The following is a 20,973-nucleotide window of genomic DNA, read 5'->3' on the forward strand; positions in this document are numbered from 1 at the left end:
TGGTGCTCTTCTATTAAAAAGTAGCCGAATAGTAAAATTTTTACCTGAAAGTTTAGTATTGGTAGCATGTTTTGGTTGTCTTGTCACTCGCGAAATGTGACATTGTGTTTGTGCCATCTTGCACCTTGTAACTCATCTGGGACCAGGCTATCATCCTGGCTTTTTTGATCAGGATCTCTTTGAGACATTAGCTAAATGCTTGACTTAGTGCTTAGTCTGGTCAAGGATTGGTCTGAGAAAGGGACTACAGTGTGAGGCACGGTAGGCTGGTGTCCAGCTATAACAGTCTGACATGACAGAAAACATGCTGGACACATGCTCAACCTTAGTGATAAGAGAACAACACGTGTATGTCGCCTAGATATTGGAGTAGTATCTACTATCTATTAGTATCTACAACTAATAATGTGATTTAAACCTGTATTTAAATACTTTTGGCTTTGAATCCAACACATTAACACCTAACATTTCTGGTGTCTAGTACATCCTTGAAACTTTTTTTTAACTTTTATCCATGAAGTCCAATTGATGTCAGAATACAAGGCATGTCTTTTACAAGGGAGACTTGGAAATGTCACTGATTTTCGCTTGGATCTGAGACCAGGGGTTTTTCACGAAGCAGGGTCCATGATTCCACTCGCTAACTTATTTAAAAAAAATGGACTTTAAATTGACATGGTATAATTGACTCGACAACCAATATCTCTAATTACTGTTGTAATGCACTCCTGTTAGCAAATATCGTCCTTCAGCTGTAACAATACCACTTGGCAATGTATCAACATAGATTGGATAGTGATGTCCCTTTTATGTAAATAATTGGCAACATTGTATTTGAGTCAACACTGATCGGTAGGCATACAGATTATTGCATATCAGTCATAACAGCAGTAAGCATATTTCAACAAATGCACCCTTGTAGTCTTAACATTCTGTATACTCCCCTTGTCCTAAGGGTAAAAAATTACCTGCCTTCACTAAACCCCTAACCATACCACTAAGACCGCACTCAGTCAGCTGTATAAGGAAATAAGCAAACAGGAAACCACTCACCCAGAAGCGGCGCTCCTTGTGGCCAGAGACTTTAATGCAGGGAAACTTAAATCTGTTCTACCAAATTTCTGTCAACATGTTAAATGTGCAACCAGAGCGAAAAAATTCTAGATCCACACACAGAGATGCGTACAAAGCTCTCCCTCGCCCTCCATTTGGTAAATCCGACCACAACTATCCTCCTGATTCCTGCTTACAAGCAAAAATTAAAGCAGGAACCACCAGTGACTCGGTCTAAAAATAAAGTGGTCAGATGAAGCAGATGCTAAACTACAGGACTGTGCTGCTATCACAGACTGGAACATGTTCCGGGATTCTTCCGATGGCATTGAGGAGTACACCACATCAGTCACTGGCTTTATCAATAGTGACTGTACGTACATACCCCAACCAGAAGCCATGGATTACAGGCAACATTTGCACTGAGCTGAAGGGTAGAGCTGCTGCTTTCAAGGTGAGGGACTCTAACCCAGAAGCTTACAAGAATTCCTGCTATGCCCTGGGACGAACCATCAAACAGGCAAAGCGTCAATACAGGGCTAGGTCTGAATCATACTACACCGGCTCCTCAGATGGTGAAGGTAGGAAACAACATCTCCACTTCATTGACCCTCAACACTGGGGCCCCACAAGGGTGTGTGCTTAGCCCTCCTGTACTCCCTGTTCACCAACGACTGCGTGCACGCCTCCAACTCAATCATCAAGTTTGCAGACGACACAACAGTAGTGGGCCTGATCACCAACAATGACAAGACAGCCTATAGGGAGGAGGTGAGGGTACTCGGAGTGTGGTGTCAGGAAAACAACCTCTCACTCAACGTCAACATAACAAAGGAGATGATTGTGGACTTCAGGAAACAGCAGAGGGAGCACCCCCCTATCCACAATGAAGGGATAGCAGTGGAGAAGGTGGAAAGTTTTAAGTTCCTGGGTGTACACATCACAGACAAACTTAAATGGTCCACCCACACAGACTGTGTGGTGAAGAAGGCGCAACAGCGCCTCTTCAACCTCAGGAGGCTGAAGAGATTTGGCTTGTCTCCCAAAACCCTGATAAACTTTTACAGATGCACAATCAAGAGAATCCTGTCGGGCTGTATCACTGCCAGGTACGGCAACTGCACCGCCCTCAACTGCAAGGCTCTCCAGAGGGTGGTGTGGTCTGCACAACGCATCACCGGGGGCAAACTACCTGCCCTCCATGACACGTACAGCAACCAATGTTACAAAAAGGCCAAAAAGATCATCAATGACAACAACCACCCGAGCCACTGCCTGTTCACACCGCTATCATCCAGAAGGCGAGGTTAGTACAGGTGCATCAAAACCGGGACCGAGAGATTGAAAAACAGCCTCTCAAGGCCATCAGACTTTGCATCAACTTCATGTAATTGTCAATAAAAGCCTTTGACTCAAGTACACTGGTTAACCTTTTTTTTTATGAAATTAAACAAACAAACAATCCAGAAATCAGTTCTGTACAGCATTAAGGATATCTAATTAATTTTACTCTAGGTTTGTGTTATACACTCACTTCTTTCCAGAATAACTTTTTGACCATATTGGAGCCTATACACTTTTGTAACATACAACCTCCAACTTAATTGTGAACGACTGAATACTATTTTTATTTGGGATGCCGTTGAGGACACAAGAAATAGCATGACGCTTGTTAACAGAATGTACTGCGCTTTGGCCTTCCACACTTGTTCATGTCCATTCTTTAGTTCTTAATGCCACCTCTGCGTACCCACAATAATGGCAGAAAATGTGGATTGTGAAAGCACAATGAATTCCATTGTGTCTCAAATGGCACCCTATTCCATGTATAGTGCACTGCCATTTGGGACAGCTAATGATCTCTCATCAGACCATATTGTCACGTCATAAAAAAGACAATTACATTTTTTTCACACCCAGGAAAGCTAAGTTAGCTGCCTCCCCCCTGGCTCCCCTGCCACAGCACAATCAATGGCCAACACAACAGCGGAGCTATAGAAAAAGGCAAAGGTTATACAATTATCTTTATCCCTATAGAATTACCTACCAATTATAAATATCATCATTTGTTATGTTAATGATCTGTATGCAGTTATGTATTTTCTGTTCTCTAAAGTTTTTTTCATGTTTGCATATAAAGGATGTTTTCTTTTCTGTTTGCATATCATCTCTCTCCAGCCACTCCAATGGCAATCTAAGAAGCATGGGGTTAATCTGAATCTATCAAAGGTCATTGGTGATTGCATAGTCTTAACGTGCAGGGGGGATTGGTGTCTCTTGGAATGGTGTAAGCATTGGTTTTACACCAGTTCACTTCATTTAAATAGATAAAGGGAAGTGAACAAGTGCACACTTAAGGCAGAAGGGTTGAGGAATGGGAAGTATACAAGTGCACACTTAAGGCAGAAGGGTAGAGAAATAGGAAGTGAACAAGTGCACACTTAGGGCAGAAGACTTGAGGAATGTGGTGCCTTTCAAATCGGCCTTTCAAATACTTTGAGTGTTTGAATGAGCATGTCTGTAGTGCTAGATGAGCGGGGTTTGCACTTTTGGGACAATTCAATTGGGTTCCATCGTGCCAGGTTTTCTCAATCAAGCACAGCTGAGTATTACATTTTCTTTAAATAGTACTTGAGTCCCAGGTCTGCTAGATAAACAAGCTGATCATCCTCGTCCCCCTCCAGCCATCAGCCCTCAGCTCAGGCAGGGTATAAATGTAACTCTCTAGTAGATATGCCACATGGGAGGGGCCAACCTTTCTTAAGTAATGGGATTACTAGCAATGGGCGGGTGGAAGCAAATACAGTATGTGACGTCTGCACCAACCAACTGACAGAAGAACAAGAATGTTTTGGGATCTTGAAATCCCAAAATATTACCGTGACCTTTGCATGGTGCTGTACACCAATACTGCCATTGATTGAGCATGTCTCATAATCAATATGAATCCATAAAGCTGTGTGTTATGAAAATAGAATGCGGACCACCAAGCCACCTGCCTCTTAGCATGGTGGGGCTGTGGTGAGGTTTAATCCAGATTACGACCGGGCGTTAAAAACAAAATGTTGGTGTCTGCTCCCTAGCCGTGATTGCGTCCTTCACTACAAATCCAAGCAGCAGGACAGGTTAGCTAGACATACAGGATCCTTTTGGAATTAACCAACCGCTAAGAATCCCAACCCATCAGTAGTGACCATAGGGAAGAAACTGGTATTATTTGCAATAATATTATATCTACAGTGGGGCAAAAAAGTATTTAGTCAGCCACCAATTGCGCAAGTTCTCACACTTAAAAAGATGAGAGAGGCCTGTAATTGTCATCATAGGTACACTTCAACTATGACAGACAAAATTAGGGAAAAAAATCCAGAAAATCACATGTGTTATTTAATAGATTTGATGTCTTCACTATTATGCTACAATGTCAAAAATAGTAAAAATAAAGATAAACCCTTGAATGAGTATGTGTGTCCAACCTTCTGTTGTTGAATATTCTAGTTTTCTAATGTATCTACATGTATTCGTTGTTACAGTTTATTGTTATTTTGGTTCATTTGACTTATTTCTTGATGGTTTAGTCATTCAAGGTTAGAATGGAGACCCAAACTCAAACTGGAGTTTTTTTTAGCATATTCTTTCTGTAAAAATACATGCTTGTTTCTTGTGTTCCATGTCACCCCAGTCCCTTTCAACCACAACCACCAGTACACAATTAATCTCTGATCATTGATCCTCTGCTGTGTTGTCAACAATATTGTTGTTGACGCCCAACTGTCTAACCAACATTGAATCTGTCTAACACTCAAATGGATCAGCACTAAAATAAAGTAAAACAAATCTGCAAAATAGTCTTAGATTAGATTTTCTTTGGCTACTATCCTATTTAGTTCCTGAACTACTAAGACCATATGTGGAATTTTCAGAATGGCTGCCAAATTTGACCCATGATGATTTAACTGCGATGGTGTAGGAGGCACTTTGATGTTGAAGTGAAAAAGAATAGATCTAATGCCATCTTATTAAAGCTTGGTCAATCTAAAATGATTTCAGGACTCTGTCAACTTTACTCCTCCATAAACACAGTATCAGACAGGAATAATTCTCATTCACATTTACATTTTAGTCATTTAGCAGACGCTCTTATCCAGAACGATTTACAGGAGCAATTAGGTGCCTTGCTCAAAGACACATCAAATCACATCAAATCAAATGTATTTATATAGCCCTTCGTACATCAGCTGATATCTCAAAGTGCTGTACAGAAACCCAGCCTAAAACCCCAAACAGCAAGCAATGCAGGTGTAGAGGCACGGTGGCTAGGAAAAACTACCTAGAAAGGCCAAACCTAGAGAGGATCCAGGCTATGTGGAGTGGCCAGTCCTCTTCTGGCTGTGCCGGGTGGAGATTGTAACATAACATGGCCAAGATGTTCAAATGTTCATAAATGACCAGCATGGTCAAATAATAATAATCACAGGCAGAACAGTTGAAACTGGAGCAGCAGCACGGCCAGGTGGACTGGGGACAGCAAGGAGTCATCATGTCAGGTAGTCCTGAGGCATGGTCCTAGGGCTCAGGTCCTCCGAGAGAGAGAAAGAAAGAAAGAGAGAAAGAGAGAATTAGAGAGAGCACACTTAAATTCACACAGGACACCGAATAGGACATGAGAAGTACTCCAGATATATCAAACTGACACATAAACTACTGCAGCATAAATACTCGAGGCTGAGACAGGAGTGGTCAGGAGACACTGTGGCTCCATCCGAGGACTCCCCCGGACAGGGCCAAACAGGAAGGATATAACCCCACCCACTTTGCCAAAGCACAGCCCCACACCACTAGAAGGATATCTTCAACCACCAACTTACCATCCTGAGACAAGGCCGAGTATAGCCCACAAAGTTCTCCGCCACGGCACAACCCAAGGGGGGGCGCCAAACCAGACAGACAGGAAGATCACATCAGTGACTCATCCCACTCAAGTGACGCACCCCTCCTAGGGACGGTATGAAAGAGCCCTAGTAAGCCAGTGACTCAGCCCCTGTAATAGGGTTAGAGGGAAATAATCCCAGTGGAAAGAGGGGAACCAACCAGGCAGAGACAGCAAGGGCGGTTCGTTGCTCCAGAGCCTTTCCGTTCACCTTCACACTCCTGTTCCAGACTACACTCAATCATATGACCCACTGAAGAGATGAGTCTTCAGTAAAGACTTAAAGGTTGAGACCGAGTTTGCGTCTCTCACATGGGTAGGCAGACCATTCCATAAAAATGAAGCTCTATAGGAGAAAGCCCTGCCTCCAGCTGTTTGCTTAGAAATTCTAGGGACAATTAGGAGGCCGTAGCGTACGTGTAAGTATGTACGGCAGGACCAAATCAGAGAGATAGGTAGGAGCAAGCCCATGTAATGCTTTGTAGGTTAGCAGTAAAACCTTGAAATCAGCCCTTGCCTTGACAGGAAGCCAGTGTAGGGAGGCTAGCACTGGAGTAATATGATCAAATGTTTTGGTTCTAATCAGGATTCTAGCAGCCGTATTTAGCACTAAGTGAAGTTTATTTAGTGCTTTATCCAGGTAGCCGGAAAGTAGAGCATTGCAGTAGTCTAATCTAGAAGTGACAAAAGCATGGATTAATTTTTCTGCATCATTTTTGGACAGAAAGTTTCTGATTTTTGCAATGTTACGTAGATGGAAAAAAGCTGTCCTTGAAACAGTCTTGATATGTTCTTCAAAAGAGAGATCAGGGTCCAGAGTAACGCCGAGGTCCTTCACAGTTTTATTTGAGACGACTGTACAACCATTAAGATGAATTGTCAGATTCAACAGAAGATCTCTTTGTTTCTTGGGACCTAGAACAAGCATCTCTGTTTTGTCCGAGTTTAAAAGTAGAAAGTTTGCAGCCATCCACTTCCTTATGTCTGAAACACGTGCTTCTAGTGTGACAGGTTAAAGGAAATATTCATAGCCTGTTATACATTAAAAAGTATTAGTAAGTTCATAGTATGTGAGGATCTTAAAACATCTAACCTTAAAAAGATTCATTCAGTATTAGTTGATAGAGATTGATAACATTCATATAATTGTGTTAAAGTTCAAATCCGTCAAGCGTACAAAGGGTACGAATTGTGAGTAATGTGTAAACGTTATATTGATTACTTTATTTTGTGGTGCCTAAAAGTGTTAATCTGTGATCTACGAAATGCTCTTAATCTATGAGCCTGAGATCGATTGCTCTGGTCTCCACCCATATTCCTGGGGAAATCGCTGTCTTTTCTCATTTCAACTAAAAGTTGAATTGAGAAAACAACACCGTATCACTCTCGTGATTATTTCTCACCTGTTTTCAGGTACGTTATTGATGATAAAAAAGAGTAATTTAAATGTAATAACTCACTAACATGTGAAGAGTGTTTGAGGTGTGTCTTAGTAACATCTTGAGGAAGTTAGAGTTAAGTTTGAAGAGAGTAATATGAGCCCTGCTCGGTTGTAGCATTGCAAGAGTTAGTGTTACGCTGTGGCTTTGTGGGGTGTTTGTCCTAGTCCTCAATCTGGCCCTATCCCTCAACCTGGCCAACTAATAATCCTCCTCTTTAATTGGCTAGGGTAAACAGTTCCATTTCCACAGTGACCAGTGAGGTTGGAACAAACTGGCCAAGAAAGGGATTCCCATGACCCTTAGCCTAATGTCAATACAATAATGAATTGACCATGCACTGTATCTCATTGTTCAACACATATTGATATGGTCTGGGTTGTGTAAAGCCATAATAATGAAACAAGAGGAAAGTGGTGTAAATGTTGGTTTAATAAATTATTGTATCGGAGTCATAGTGTGCGCCTTAAAAAAACAGGAAGAAAGCAAGCAGCCATTTGCCTATAACACAGTAACCCTACAAAAATCTATGATAGCAGCAGTAACCGTACTATAACACAGTAATCATACACAAATCTATGATAGCAGCCAATCATCCTCCATGTTCTAATTTCAAATGATGGAAGCAGCATATGATTGACAGTGAGATTATGTAGCCTGACACCTCATTAGCTTCTTACCTAAACCCATCTCATGGTTAACCCATGGCACAAAAGGTCAGGAAACATTTTATTTTATTTGTATTTCACCTTTATTTAACCAGGTAGGACAGTTGAGAACAAGTTCTCATTTAAAATTGCGACCTGGCCAAGATAAAATAAAGCAGTGAGACAAAAACAACAACATACATGGGATAAACAAATGTACAGTCAATAACACAATAGAGAAATCTGTATACAGTGTGTGCAAAATGAAGTAAGGAGGTAAGGCAATAAATAGGCCAATAGTGGCAAAGTAATTACAATTTAGCCATTTACACTGTTGTAAGGGTCAACATCCATAAGCCCTGCATCCTCTGAATTTTAGGTGTTGTTCTACAGTATGGGATTACAATGTATTTGCATGATAGCTATAGAATGTTAGCCATGTTCCACCATCCTGATCGAGTGCTGGTGGATCACGCAAATATAATGTACCTTTGGTTAAAACAAGATAATATCCAAACCATTATTGTGTTTGAATGCACAGTAAACAAACATACAGTTGAAGTCGGACGTTTACATACACCTAAGCATCAGTATAGAGACAGCTCAGACATGAGAGGTATTTGGCAGGGTCTACAGTCAATCACAGACTATAGAAGGAAAACCAGCCCCGTCGCAGACCAGGACGTCTTGCTCCCAGACAGACTAAAGAACTTATTTGCTCGCTTTGAGGACACTACAGTGCCACTGACACGGCCCGCTACCAAAACCTGCAGGCTCTCCTTCACTGCAGCCGACGTGAGCAAAACATTTAAACGTGTCAACCCTCACAAGGCGGCAGGCCCAGACGACATCCCCAGCCGCATCCTCAGAGCATGTGCAGACCAGCTGGCTGGTGTGTTTACAGACATATTCAGTCACCCTTATCCCAGTCTGCTGTTCCCACATGCTTCAAGAGGGCCACCATTGTTCCTGTTCCCAAGAAAGCTAAGGTAACTGAGCTAAATGACTACCGCCCCATGGCACTCACTTCCGTCATCATGAAGTGCTTTGAGAGACAATTCAAGGACCATATCACCTCCACCCTACCTGACACCCTAGAACCACTCCAATTTGCTTACCGCCCCAACAGAGCTGGTGTAACTGAGTCAGGTTTGTAGGCCTTCTTGTTCGCACATGCTTTTTCAGTTCTGCCCACACATTTTCTATAGGATTGAGGTCAGGGCTTTGTGATGGCCACTCCAATACCTTGACTTTGTTGTCCTTAAGCCATTTTACACAACTTTGGAAGTATGCTTGGGATCATTGTCCATTTGGAAGAGCCATTTGTGACCAAGCTTTAACTTCCTGACTGATGTATTGAGATGTTGCTTCAATATATCCACATAATTTTCCTACCTCATGATACCTCCCCATGCTTCACGGTTGGGATGGTGTTCTTCGGCTTGCACTCCCCCTCCTTTTTCCTCCAAACATAACTATGGTTATTATGGCCAAACAGTTCTATTTTTGTTTCATCAGACCAGAGGACGATCTTTGTCCCCATGTGCAGTTGCAAACCGTAGTCTGGCTTTTTTATGGAGGTTTTGGAGCAGTGGCTTCTTCCTTGCTGAGCGGCCTTTCAGAGTGTGATGATATATGACTCGTTTTACTGTGGATATAGATACTTTGTCCCTGTTTCCTCCAGCATCTTCACAAGGTCCTTTGCTGTTGTTCTGGGATTGATTTGCACTTTTCACACTGAAGTACGTTCATCTTTAAGAGAGAACGCGTCTCCTTCCTGAGCGGTATGAAGGCTGCATGGTCCCATGGTGTTTATACTTGCATACTATTGTTTGTACAGATGAACGTGGCACCTTCAGGCGTTTGGAAATTGCTCCCAAGGATGAACCAGACCTGTGGAGGTCTACAATTATTTTACTGAGGTCTTGGCTGATTTATTTTGTAAGCAAAGTGGCACTGAGTTTTGAAGGTAGGCCTTGAAATACATCCACAGGTACACCGCCAATTGACTCAAATGATGTCAATTAGCCTATCAGAAGCTTCTAAGGCTATGACATAATTTTCAGGAATTTTCCAAACAGTTTAAAGGCACAGTCAACTTAGTGTATGTAAACTTCTGACCCACTGGAACTGTCATACCGTGAATTAAAAGTGAAATAATTTGTCTGTAAACAATTTTGCGAAAAATGACTTGTGTCATGCGCAAAGTATATTTCCTATCCGACTTGCCAAAACTATAGTTTGTTAACAATTATTTTGCGGAGTGGTTGAAAAACTAGTTTTAATGCCTCCAACCTAAGTGTATGTTAACTTCTGACTTCAACTGTAGTATATACATGCATACTGTACATACATACAGTTATCCATGACCTGATCATGCTAGATATCAATTAATTAATCAATCAATCAGTCATTCATACATTTTCTCTGTTTTTCAGGATGGAGAGAGACGCAGACTTCTTACACAAGAAGGCTGAGCGGGCAACTCTGAGGGTGTGCCTAAGCTCTCCCAAAGGTGAGAGCCTATTCCCTGCCGCCATACAACCTTATGTAGTTACCTCCTTGGTCACTCTGTAGAGTCTCAGAAATCCAAGACCTTGGAGCAGCATAAGCTAGGAAATGGCAAGGTCTGGGGAGGATGTTGGATTCTCTTGGACATAAAGCTGCAATATGTAATTTTTTGGGGGCAACCTGATCAAATTCACCAAAAAATGGGAGTTATTGATCTGTCATTCTCATTGAAAACAAGTCTAGAAAGCTGTAAAACTGTTCTCTGTGTGCTATTTCTATGCTTCCTGTGTAGTTTTTTAAAAATCTTTTACCTTCAGTTTGTTAAAGTACTCCAATTTCAAATGAAAATGCTATATTTTTGGTTATTGGTCATATATTTCACAGGGGGTTGGATGGAACAATGATTCTCTGCACTATACTTGCTTGTTTTGTCACATAAACTGAAATTAACCAACTGAAACTGAAATTCACATTTTAGTAAACAGGAAATGGCGGAGTGATTTCTGCACAGTGTACCATTAAAAGTAACAACAACAAAAAAAAATCCAGTGAGGGTTCTCTTCAGACAGACAAGTCGGATGTGTGACGCACATCCGATTTCCAACTCGTCCCCTCTGTCCCAACTGACGCCAGAACCTCTACAGACATGTAAGACCAAAGGAACATTGAGGGAGGTAACTTATCTGTCTAAACAGAATAAGTTTGGGTCAATTCTGTTTCCATTCAGTTCTGGAAGTAAACCCGAATTCTGCATTGTTTTATGTGTTTACATAAGGAAAAGGAAATGAGTGAAAAAGCCAACAAGTGACAGTTAAATGCTCAGGTGCAGAGGCCTTGGGATTGAGATTATGTTGTCTTAAATTGTATGTAAATTTAAATTTTGACAGAATTTAAATGGAATTGACACCAACCCTATTCCATGGTGAACACCTCAATGGTTAAACATGACCTCCAGTAGCTGTTGAGTCACGAAAGTCAGAAATAACGATAAATGAATCAGTTACCTTTGAAGATCTGGTTGCAGTCACAAGATTCCCAGCTCCACAATAAATGTTTGTCTTGTTCGATAAAGTCAGTTTTTAGATCCCCAAAAATCAGTTTTGTTGGCACATGTCCAGTAATCCACTGGCTCAAAGGCAGTCAAAACATGCAGACGAATACATCCTAATAGTACCGGTAAAGTTTGTTGAAAAATGTCAAATTATGTTTATAGTTAATCCTCAGGTTGTCAGTTGTCTTAATAATTGATACTATTTCAACCGGACGATAGCGTATTCAATAGAAAGGAAAAACAACGAAGGGTGCACACTCGGTCACACGTTGAAACCAGCACTGCATGCTTCCTCAGTCCACTGACAGAAAGGTCTCGTTCTTCTTCATTTTTCAGAAAACAAGCCTGAAACAATGTCTAAAGACTGTTGACATCTAGTGGAAGCCATGGGAACTGCAATATGGGTCCTAACCCATTAGAAACTCAATAGGCATTCAATTGAAAACTACCCACATAAAAAAAAATCACACTTCCTGGATTGATTTTCCTCAGGTTTTCGCCTGCCGTATCAGTTCTGTTATACTCACAGACATGATTTTAACAGTTTTGGAAACTTTAGAGTGTTTTATATCCACATCTACCAATTATATGCATATCCTAGCTTGTGGGCCTGAGTAACAGGGCACGCTTCTCATCCAGACGTCGAAATACTGCCTCCAAGCCATAAGAAGTTAAACTCCCTGTTCAAAGATTGATTTAAGTCCTGTCAATCACACAGCATTATCTGATTTAGGAACTTGCAGTGTGCCATGCTTTTGTGAAAGACAATTGTCATCTTTAGCAGCATTGGTTTGTTCCTTTTTGGTAGTGTAAAGCCACAGTAGTACTTGTGCAGATTCATTGACAGTGTGAAGAAGGCAAAGATTGCACACATAAATATCATGACCACGACGTGATTTGAACACGCTACCATTGCGCCACGAGGTCTAGTTAAATTTGCAACTTTGGAGGGGATGCCTAGCTCAGATTTCGATGACTCTATCATTTGGAATGGAGGCCTGGTTCTCTGGGGAAATGTTCCATCTGAAAATGCCCCCTCGTCAGCACGTGCCTCTGCCCGGCAGGTTAGGTGTATGAAAATAAGCAAATGCAGAGCCAGGATAGCTCAGTCGGTAGAGCATCAGACATTTAATCTGAGGTTCCAGGGTTCAAGTCACTTTTTGGGTGTTGCATTACTGTTCACCTTCCTTCAGTAGGCAGCCTTTCTATATTTGCATTTTCTTTGACATGTTCACCTGTGGGCAATACACTCCCAGAGCCAAAACAGCTTAGTCTGAAGATTTTTGATCTGAACCTCCAGGTTTAAACTCCCTGTTCGAAGACTGATTTAAGTCTGTCAATCAGAGAGCATCATCTGATTTAGAAATTTGCAGTGTGCCAGTTGTTTGTGAGAGACAATTGTCATCTTTAGCAGCATTGTTTTGGTCGTTTTTGTGCATGCTTGGTACTCTAAAGGCACATTGGTACTTCTGCTGATTCATTGACTTCACTGTGTAAAGAAGGCAGAGATTGCGCACATAAAAACAATGACCATGACATTATTTGAACACACAACCTTCTGATCTGGAGTAGGACGCGCTACCATTGCGCCACGAGCTCTTGTTTAATTTGCATCTTTGGAGGGGATGCTTAGCTCAGATTTCGATGACTCTATCATTTGGAATGGAGGCCTGGTTCTCTGGGGAAATGTTCCATCTGACAATGCCCACTCGTCAGCACGTGCCTCTGCCCGGCAGGTTAGGTGTATGAAAATAAGCAAATGTAGAGCTAGGATAGCTCAGTCAGTAGAGCCTCAGACTTTAACCTCTTAAAGCTAGGGGGCAGAATTTTCACTTTTGGGATAAATAACTTCCTGCTACTCATGCCAAGAAATAAAATATATGTTATTATTCATAGATTTGGATAGAAAACACTCTGAAGTTTCTAAAACGGTTTGAATCATCTCTGTGAGTATAACAGAACGTATGTAGCAGGCAAGACCCCGAGGACTAACTGTTCAGAATTTGTTTTTTTGTTCCCATCTCTCTTCCCTATATTGTCTTTGCCATTGGAAATTTCATAGAAATATACTTTCAGTTCCTACATCTTCCACACGATGTCGCCAGTATTTGGAATATGGCTGAGGTTATTTCTTTGTCTTAGCAGGAAGTAGGCCAACTCGGAACGGGGGACCCTTTTGTGAGTTGCACAAGACGTGTAGAGTTTTTTTATTTTCATTCATGTATTGAATACAGATTGCCCCGTCTACAATTTGATCGATTATTAACGTTTAAAAATACCTAACGTTGTATTACAAAAGTAGTTTGAAATATTTTGGCAAAGTCTATAGGCAACTTTTGAAATATTTTGTAGTGAATTTGCGTTTTTCGAAGCTGTTTTTTATGGATCAAACGGGCTTTATAAATGGAAATGTTCGATATATATGGACGGAGTAATCGTACAAAAGGACCAATTGTGATGTTTATGGGACATATCGGAGTGCCAAAAAAAAAGCTTGTCAAAGGTAATGCATATTTTATATTTTATTTCAGCGTTTTGTGTAGAGCCTGCTACGCTAGCTCTTTTGTTTACTACTGGTTGAGATGGGTGCATGCTATCAGATAATAGCTTCTTATGCTTTCGTCGAAAAGCATTTTAAAATCTGACATGTTGGCTGGATTCACAACGAGTGTAGCTTTAATTGAGTATCTTACATGTGTGATTTAATGAAAGTTTGAATTTTATAGCCTTTTATTTGAATCTGGCGCTCTGCATTTCCCCTGGCAATTGGCCAGTTGAGACGCTAGCGTTTCCCTATCCTCAAGAGGTTTTAAGGAGAAGTGGATCTAAAATCCATGCATAATACTTGTATATTTTATCAATGTTTATTATGAGTATTTCTGTAAATTGATGTGGCTCTCTGCAAAATCACTGGATGTTTTGGAACTACTGAACATAATGTGCCAATGTAAACAGAGATTTTTGGATATAAATATGAACTTTATTGAACAAAACATACATGTGTTGTGTAACATGAAATCCTATGATTGTCATCTGATGAAGATCATCAAAGGTTAGTGATTAATTTTATCTCTATTTCTGCTTTTTTTTACTCCTCTCTTTGGCTGGAAAAATAGCTGTGTTTTTCTGTGACTAGGTGCTGACCTAACATAATCCTTTGGTGTGCTTTCGGACACTGTGGCTGGATTTACAACAAGTTCATCTTTAAAATGGTGTAAAATACTTGTATGTTTGAGGAATTTTAATTATGGGAATTCTGTTGTTTTGAATTTGGCCCCCTGCAATTTCACTGGCTGTTGGCAAGGTGGGACGCTACCATCCCACATATTCAAGAGAAGTTAATCAGCCTCTTCATATACCACACCTGTCAGGGGATGGATTATCTTGGCAAAGGATAAATGCTCACTAACAGGGATGTAAACACATTTGTGCATAACACATTTTTGAGAAATAAACTTTCTGTCCATATGGAACATTTCGGGGATCTTTTATTTCAGATCATAAAACATTGTTCAGTATTTCTGTTCAGTATAATTGTAGACCCATTTCTTCATTCAGCCTCTTATGGTGTGTTAATGTATGTCACGTCTGCTCCTGCCCTCCAGCTTACTACGTCATAAAATTACTAACCACCGGTCCTGAGATTTATCATTACGCACACCTGGCACTAATCATTACGTGCACCTGTGAATCATTATGATTCACACCTAGACTCCATTACCTTCATCATTTCCTCCCCTTTATATGTCACTCTCCCAAGTTCACTCACCAGTTGGTATTGTTCTTGTGTATTGGCTTACTGCCTTATGTTAGTGTTGTGTTCTTGGTTTTGTTGTTTTATTATAACGTTTCACGTGCACCTGCTTCCAACTCACCGCCCATCATTACAATGTAATTCAAATATTAGCCTCTTATGGTGTGTTAGTGTAATTTAGTTTTAACATTCTGTATACTCCCCTTGTCCTAAGGGTAAAACATGACCCGCCTTCACTAAACCCCTAAAATAAAGCAGCTTAATTTAATGTTAAACCCCAAGTTTATTTCATATGAAGAAACAACCTGTCATTCATCACAAACTTTGTGACAATCTTGGTTTTCCCTCTTCACAATGCAGAAAGAGTGCATTTAATCAGTGGACACCACTCATTTTTATCACAACACACCTGTCATTGTTTTCTTTACTAAACTAGAAGTTTATTATTATTATTGCTAAAGGTACTGCATAGGTGTAAACATGTTTTTTTTAGCCAGAGATAGCACTTGTATAGCCTAAGAAATTAGCAGAAATGTGCAGAAAGTAGTTTTGAATGCATTTTATTGAAGCGAAACAATAACCGCCTTTTTTGGCAACATAGTGATGTATTCATATATTCTGTACATTGAGGAATTCAACTACAAAATACTACACAAGGTGTACTACACAAGGAGTATAGACAATAAATAAGAATAAAATAAGATGATAGATACATAACAAAATCGTGAAGAACATAAATCAATCAACTCTAATTAGCACACGTAGGACAGTATGCAAGTGTGTGTGCATGGACTTTGCAGATGTATTTCTCACATGTGCAGCACATAGTATTTGTTTTACAGTCCTTCTTTGGGGGGCAGAACTGGCATTACCTCCTCTTGACTGCCACAGTTGCAGCCTCAGGTGGATCAGGACAAGATTCAGTTCCCTGTACAGCTTTCACAAGCGCTGCAGAGGCTGCTGTGTGGGGGAGGCGCTCCCTTCTTTGAATGTGTGGGGTTACAAGTGCCTTTCCCAGCTGCTCCAGGAACACCCTCCTCTGGTTCCACTTATCAGGCATCCAGGTAGAATTGATCTTGTTCCATATCTTGAAGGTATTGTATGAGGACACATCAATGATGTTATGAAAGATGACCACGAGTCAGCGGGCAGTCATTCTTCGGCAATTGTAAGTTCCAATCACCTTGTCCAGGCTGTCCACGCCTCCATTGTTGTGGTTGTAGTCCAGGATGATGGCTGGCTTCCTGTCCTCTTGATCACTGTTTTGTGCAGTGTGCTCAGGTGGACCACATTCTTGTTCCTCTTTGGGAGGTAAGAAACTAGAGTGGTGGTGGGGGTGAGGAAAACTTTGATGAGAAGGCCTCTCCCCCTTGTTGCGAGGAGTGCAGGGGGAGCTCAGGCTTGTTCTTTCTAACTGTGTCAACCATGGTTGAGGAGCTGCTGGCTGAGTTCATAAGAGGTGAAGAAATTGTCACACGTAACACTGTGCCTCCTCAGTCCATCTGTCACATCAAGCACAACCTGAATCATCTGGTTCTTCTCCGGGCCTCCACTGGTCGGCTTCCCTGTGTCATGTCTCTGACTTTCCATTATTTGTGAAGACTGTTATTTTATCAATTTAATGCTCTATATGTGTAGTATCTTTAGAGGCTTCTTAGATTGATGACTCATGACATGTAAGTACGGTTTTGTATTTAATTGTAACTTAGAACAACATTCTCTAATGCACCTGGCTTAACCTCTCGGGGATCGTTCGGGACGCTAGCGTCCCACCTCGAAAACAGCCAGTGAAAGTGCAGGGCGCCAAAATCAAAACAACAGAAATCTCATAATTAAAATTCCTCAACCATACAAGCATTTTACAACATTTTAAAGATACACTTCTCGTTAATCCAACCGCAGTGTCCGATTTCAAAAAGGCTTTTCGGCAAAAGCAGAACATATCTTTCTGTTCTGTTTTGTTAGGTCAACAACTAGTCACAGAAAGCATTCAGACATTTTCCAACCAAAGAGAGGTGTCACAAAAAGCAGAAATATAGATAAAATTAATCACTAACCTTTGACGAACTTCATCAGATGACACTCCCAGGACTCAATGTTACACAATACATGTATGTTTTGTTCGATCAAGTTCATAATTATATCAATAAACCTCAGTTTACATTGGCGTCATGTTTAGAAATTCCTCCAAAACATCCAGAGAAATTGCAGAGAGCCACATCAAATAACAGAAATACTCATCATAAACTTTGATGAAAGATACATGTTTTACATAGAATTAAAGATAAACTTGTTCTTAACTTCTTTGGGGTACCCCCCCCCCTTCTTCTCAATTTCCGGCTAAAGACATGCCCTAATCTAACTGCCTGTTGCTCAGGCCCGGAAGCAAGGGTATGCATATTCTTGGTATCATTGGTATTTTGTGGAAATGTGAATTGAATGTAGGAGAATATAACACAATAGATCTGGTAGAAGAAAATACAAGGAAATAAACATACGTTTTCTGTTTTTTTATTGTTGCTGCATCATCTTTCAAATGACCAAGAACAGACAAACATACAGATAGGATGCTGGGGATGATTTTAATGAAGAACATAAGATGGCAACAATAGGTGAGCAAAGTTTTAGACAGATAACTTCAAAAATGAGCGAGCATGAAGTCACCCAGGTGTCCCACACCAATGTAACCAAATGTACCCAAGTGGCCGAATTGGTACAGTGATACATTTTGAAGGAAAGAACTATATACAAATACATAAATGCACCAAAAAAAAAAATATAAAAAACATTTAAAAAAATAAAAAATAAAAAAAATAACAAGGGTAACTATTTACTCGGTCTCACTTTCTCCATCTATTTCCTCTATAATTTGGGTTAAATCTGTATACGTAGACTTTGTTTTAGCTTTTCCTGATTTATTCACCATAATTTAAATATATAAACTTGCTGAAAATGCTATTGACTATGTACTGCTATGCGTAACACTTGTGCCTCCGTCAAGTAGGATTTGCAATGGCGAATGAACCTCTTTTACACCAGAGTTTATGACAAAGACTGGTCTTCGAATGTATAACCATTACATGTTGCCGTTTACTTCAGCTCATTGGCTATCTTCCAAGCTAGACGTCAAGATAATCAGTGGTCATTGGGCCAAAATACAGTCAATCAACAATAGACCGGTACTACCATTGGTGCGCAATGAGGTCATTGATTGGTGTCTTCATATCGGTTTGTTTCGGTCAATCGGTCCTGTGAAAATAACCATCATGTATGGTTGTGTTAGTAACAACCAGAGGATTGCAATGAAACCAACCATGACTGGATAAACGTTTGTTTAGTGTGTGTAATTACCACGAACGCTTCGTTCAAAGTCGAATGAGACGGAAATCCCGACGCAAGCTGTTTACAAATGTTATCAAACATAACAAACATTTACTCTGTAGTTAGGACACTTGGCATTGCCACCAGAAGAAGATCTTCAAAGGTAAGCGATTTATTTCATTGTTATTTCTGACTTTCGTGACGCTAATCCTTGGTTGGAAAATGCTAGTAATACTTGTGTGTGTGGGGAGCTGTCCTCAGAAAATCGCATGGTTTGCATTCGCAGTAAAGCCTTTTTGAAATCTGACACAGCGGCTGGATTAGTAAGATGTTAATCTTTTAAATTATGTAAGATACATGTATTTACAAGAATGTTTACTATAACAAATGTGTATTTAGAATGTTAGCGCTCTGCAATTTCACGAGATTTTCGCCTGGTGGGCTGTTAGCGTTGGCCTGGTGGGACGTCACCTACCCTAGAGAGGTTAATGCAACCGCTGTGTCAGATTTCAAAAAAGATTTACAGCAAAAGCACAATATTCAATAATCTGAGAACAGCGGTCAGCCACAAAAGCAAGCCATATAGTTACCCGCCAAATTGTGGAGTCAACAAAAGTCATAAATAGCATTATAAATCTTCACTTACCTTTGCTGATCTTCATCAGAATGCACTCCCAGGTATCCCACTTCCACAAGAAATGTTTGTTTTGTTCGATTACGTCCATATTTATGTCCAAATACAATACTGCCCCCCTGTTACCAAGAAATTAAATCTGGGGTAATTCTCCTGTGTTATCCTGTGTCCTGTGTGAAGTATGCTCTCTCCTCTCTCTTCTCTCTCGCTCGCTTGCCTAGGACCTGAGCCCTAGGACCATGCCTCAGGACTACCTGGCCTGATGACTCCTTGCTGTCCCCAGCCCACCTGGCCGTACTGCTGCTCCAGTTTCAACTGTTCTGCCTGCGGCTATGGAACCCTGACCTGTTCACCGGATGTGCTATCAGTCCCAGACCTGCTGTTTTCAACTCTCTTAGAGACAACAGGAGCTTTTTTAAGGGGGTGATAAGTTTTTGAAAAAATGTTCACTTTTTAAAAATTTTACTTTTGGATGTTGACTTGACTGTTACATTTGCAATATGAAAAACCACAGTGGAGCGCACTCGCCATCTGTTGGAATTTTAAAGTGTTACACTTGGCATTTGACATATGGCATTTGCAATCAACTTTGAATGAAACGATGCCGAATTGAGTGGTATTGGACACCGTGTATATGGTTTGTCCAGTGCCAATGACTTCCCATTCCATATTTATGTCCAAATACCTCTGTTTTGTTTGCGTGTTTTAGTTCACAATTCCATAGACACAATACGCGAGCGCAAAATCCAGACAAAGTCAAGAGTTCTATTACAGTTTGTAGAAATATGTCAAACGATGTTTACAATAAATCCTTAGGGTCTTTTTATAATAAATCTTCAAAAATATTTCAACCGGACAATAGGGTATTCATTACAGAGGAAAAAGAAGGCACGGCGCGCCCGCGTGACCGCGCAGTAAACAACTGATTGGCCACAGCCTGGTCCACTTGTTGAAACAGCTCTTATTCGACCCTCTTCCACAATAGAAGCCTCAAACAACTTTCTAAAGACTGTTGACATCTGCTGGAAGCCTTGGGATGTGCAATCTGGCCCCATAGACACAGCATATTGAATAGGCAATCACTTACATGAAACTACAAACCTCAGATTTCCCACTTCCTGGTTGGATTTGTCTCAGGTTTTCACCAGCCATATGAGTTATGTTATACTCACATACATCATTCAAACAGTTTTAGAAACTTCAGAGTGTTTTCTACCCAATACTACTAATAATATGCATATATTAGCATCTGGGACAGAGTAGGAGACAGTTTACTCTGGGCACCTTATTCATCCAAGCTACTCAATACCCCTGTCATCAAGAAGTTAAGCTACCTGAAGCTTTCTTAAATCATGGTTATATAGGCAGACATAGGAAATGGCTACAGATAGCGGAAAGCAAACCCCTATCTTGAGTCAATATTGCCATCTATTGGAAAACATGAATATATCAGGTTACAACAATATGTAATTATTATTGCGTGATTAAACTAATCATGTCAACTTTAATTAACTAGGAAGTCGGGGGGCAACACAGGAAAATGTTTATAGAGTCTATTTCCCGAATCGACTCGAAATAAATGTTCCTGTCTTATCGAATACAGTCTTCTATTAATGAACTATTACCTCATCAG

Source organism: Oncorhynchus clarkii, chromosome 5 (genome assembly GCF_045791955.1).
Source record: "Oncorhynchus clarkii lewisi isolate Uvic-CL-2024 chromosome 5, UVic_Ocla_1.0, whole genome shotgun sequence".
Classification (NCBI taxonomy): domain Eukaryota; kingdom Metazoa; phylum Chordata; class Actinopteri; order Salmoniformes; family Salmonidae; genus Oncorhynchus; species Oncorhynchus clarkii.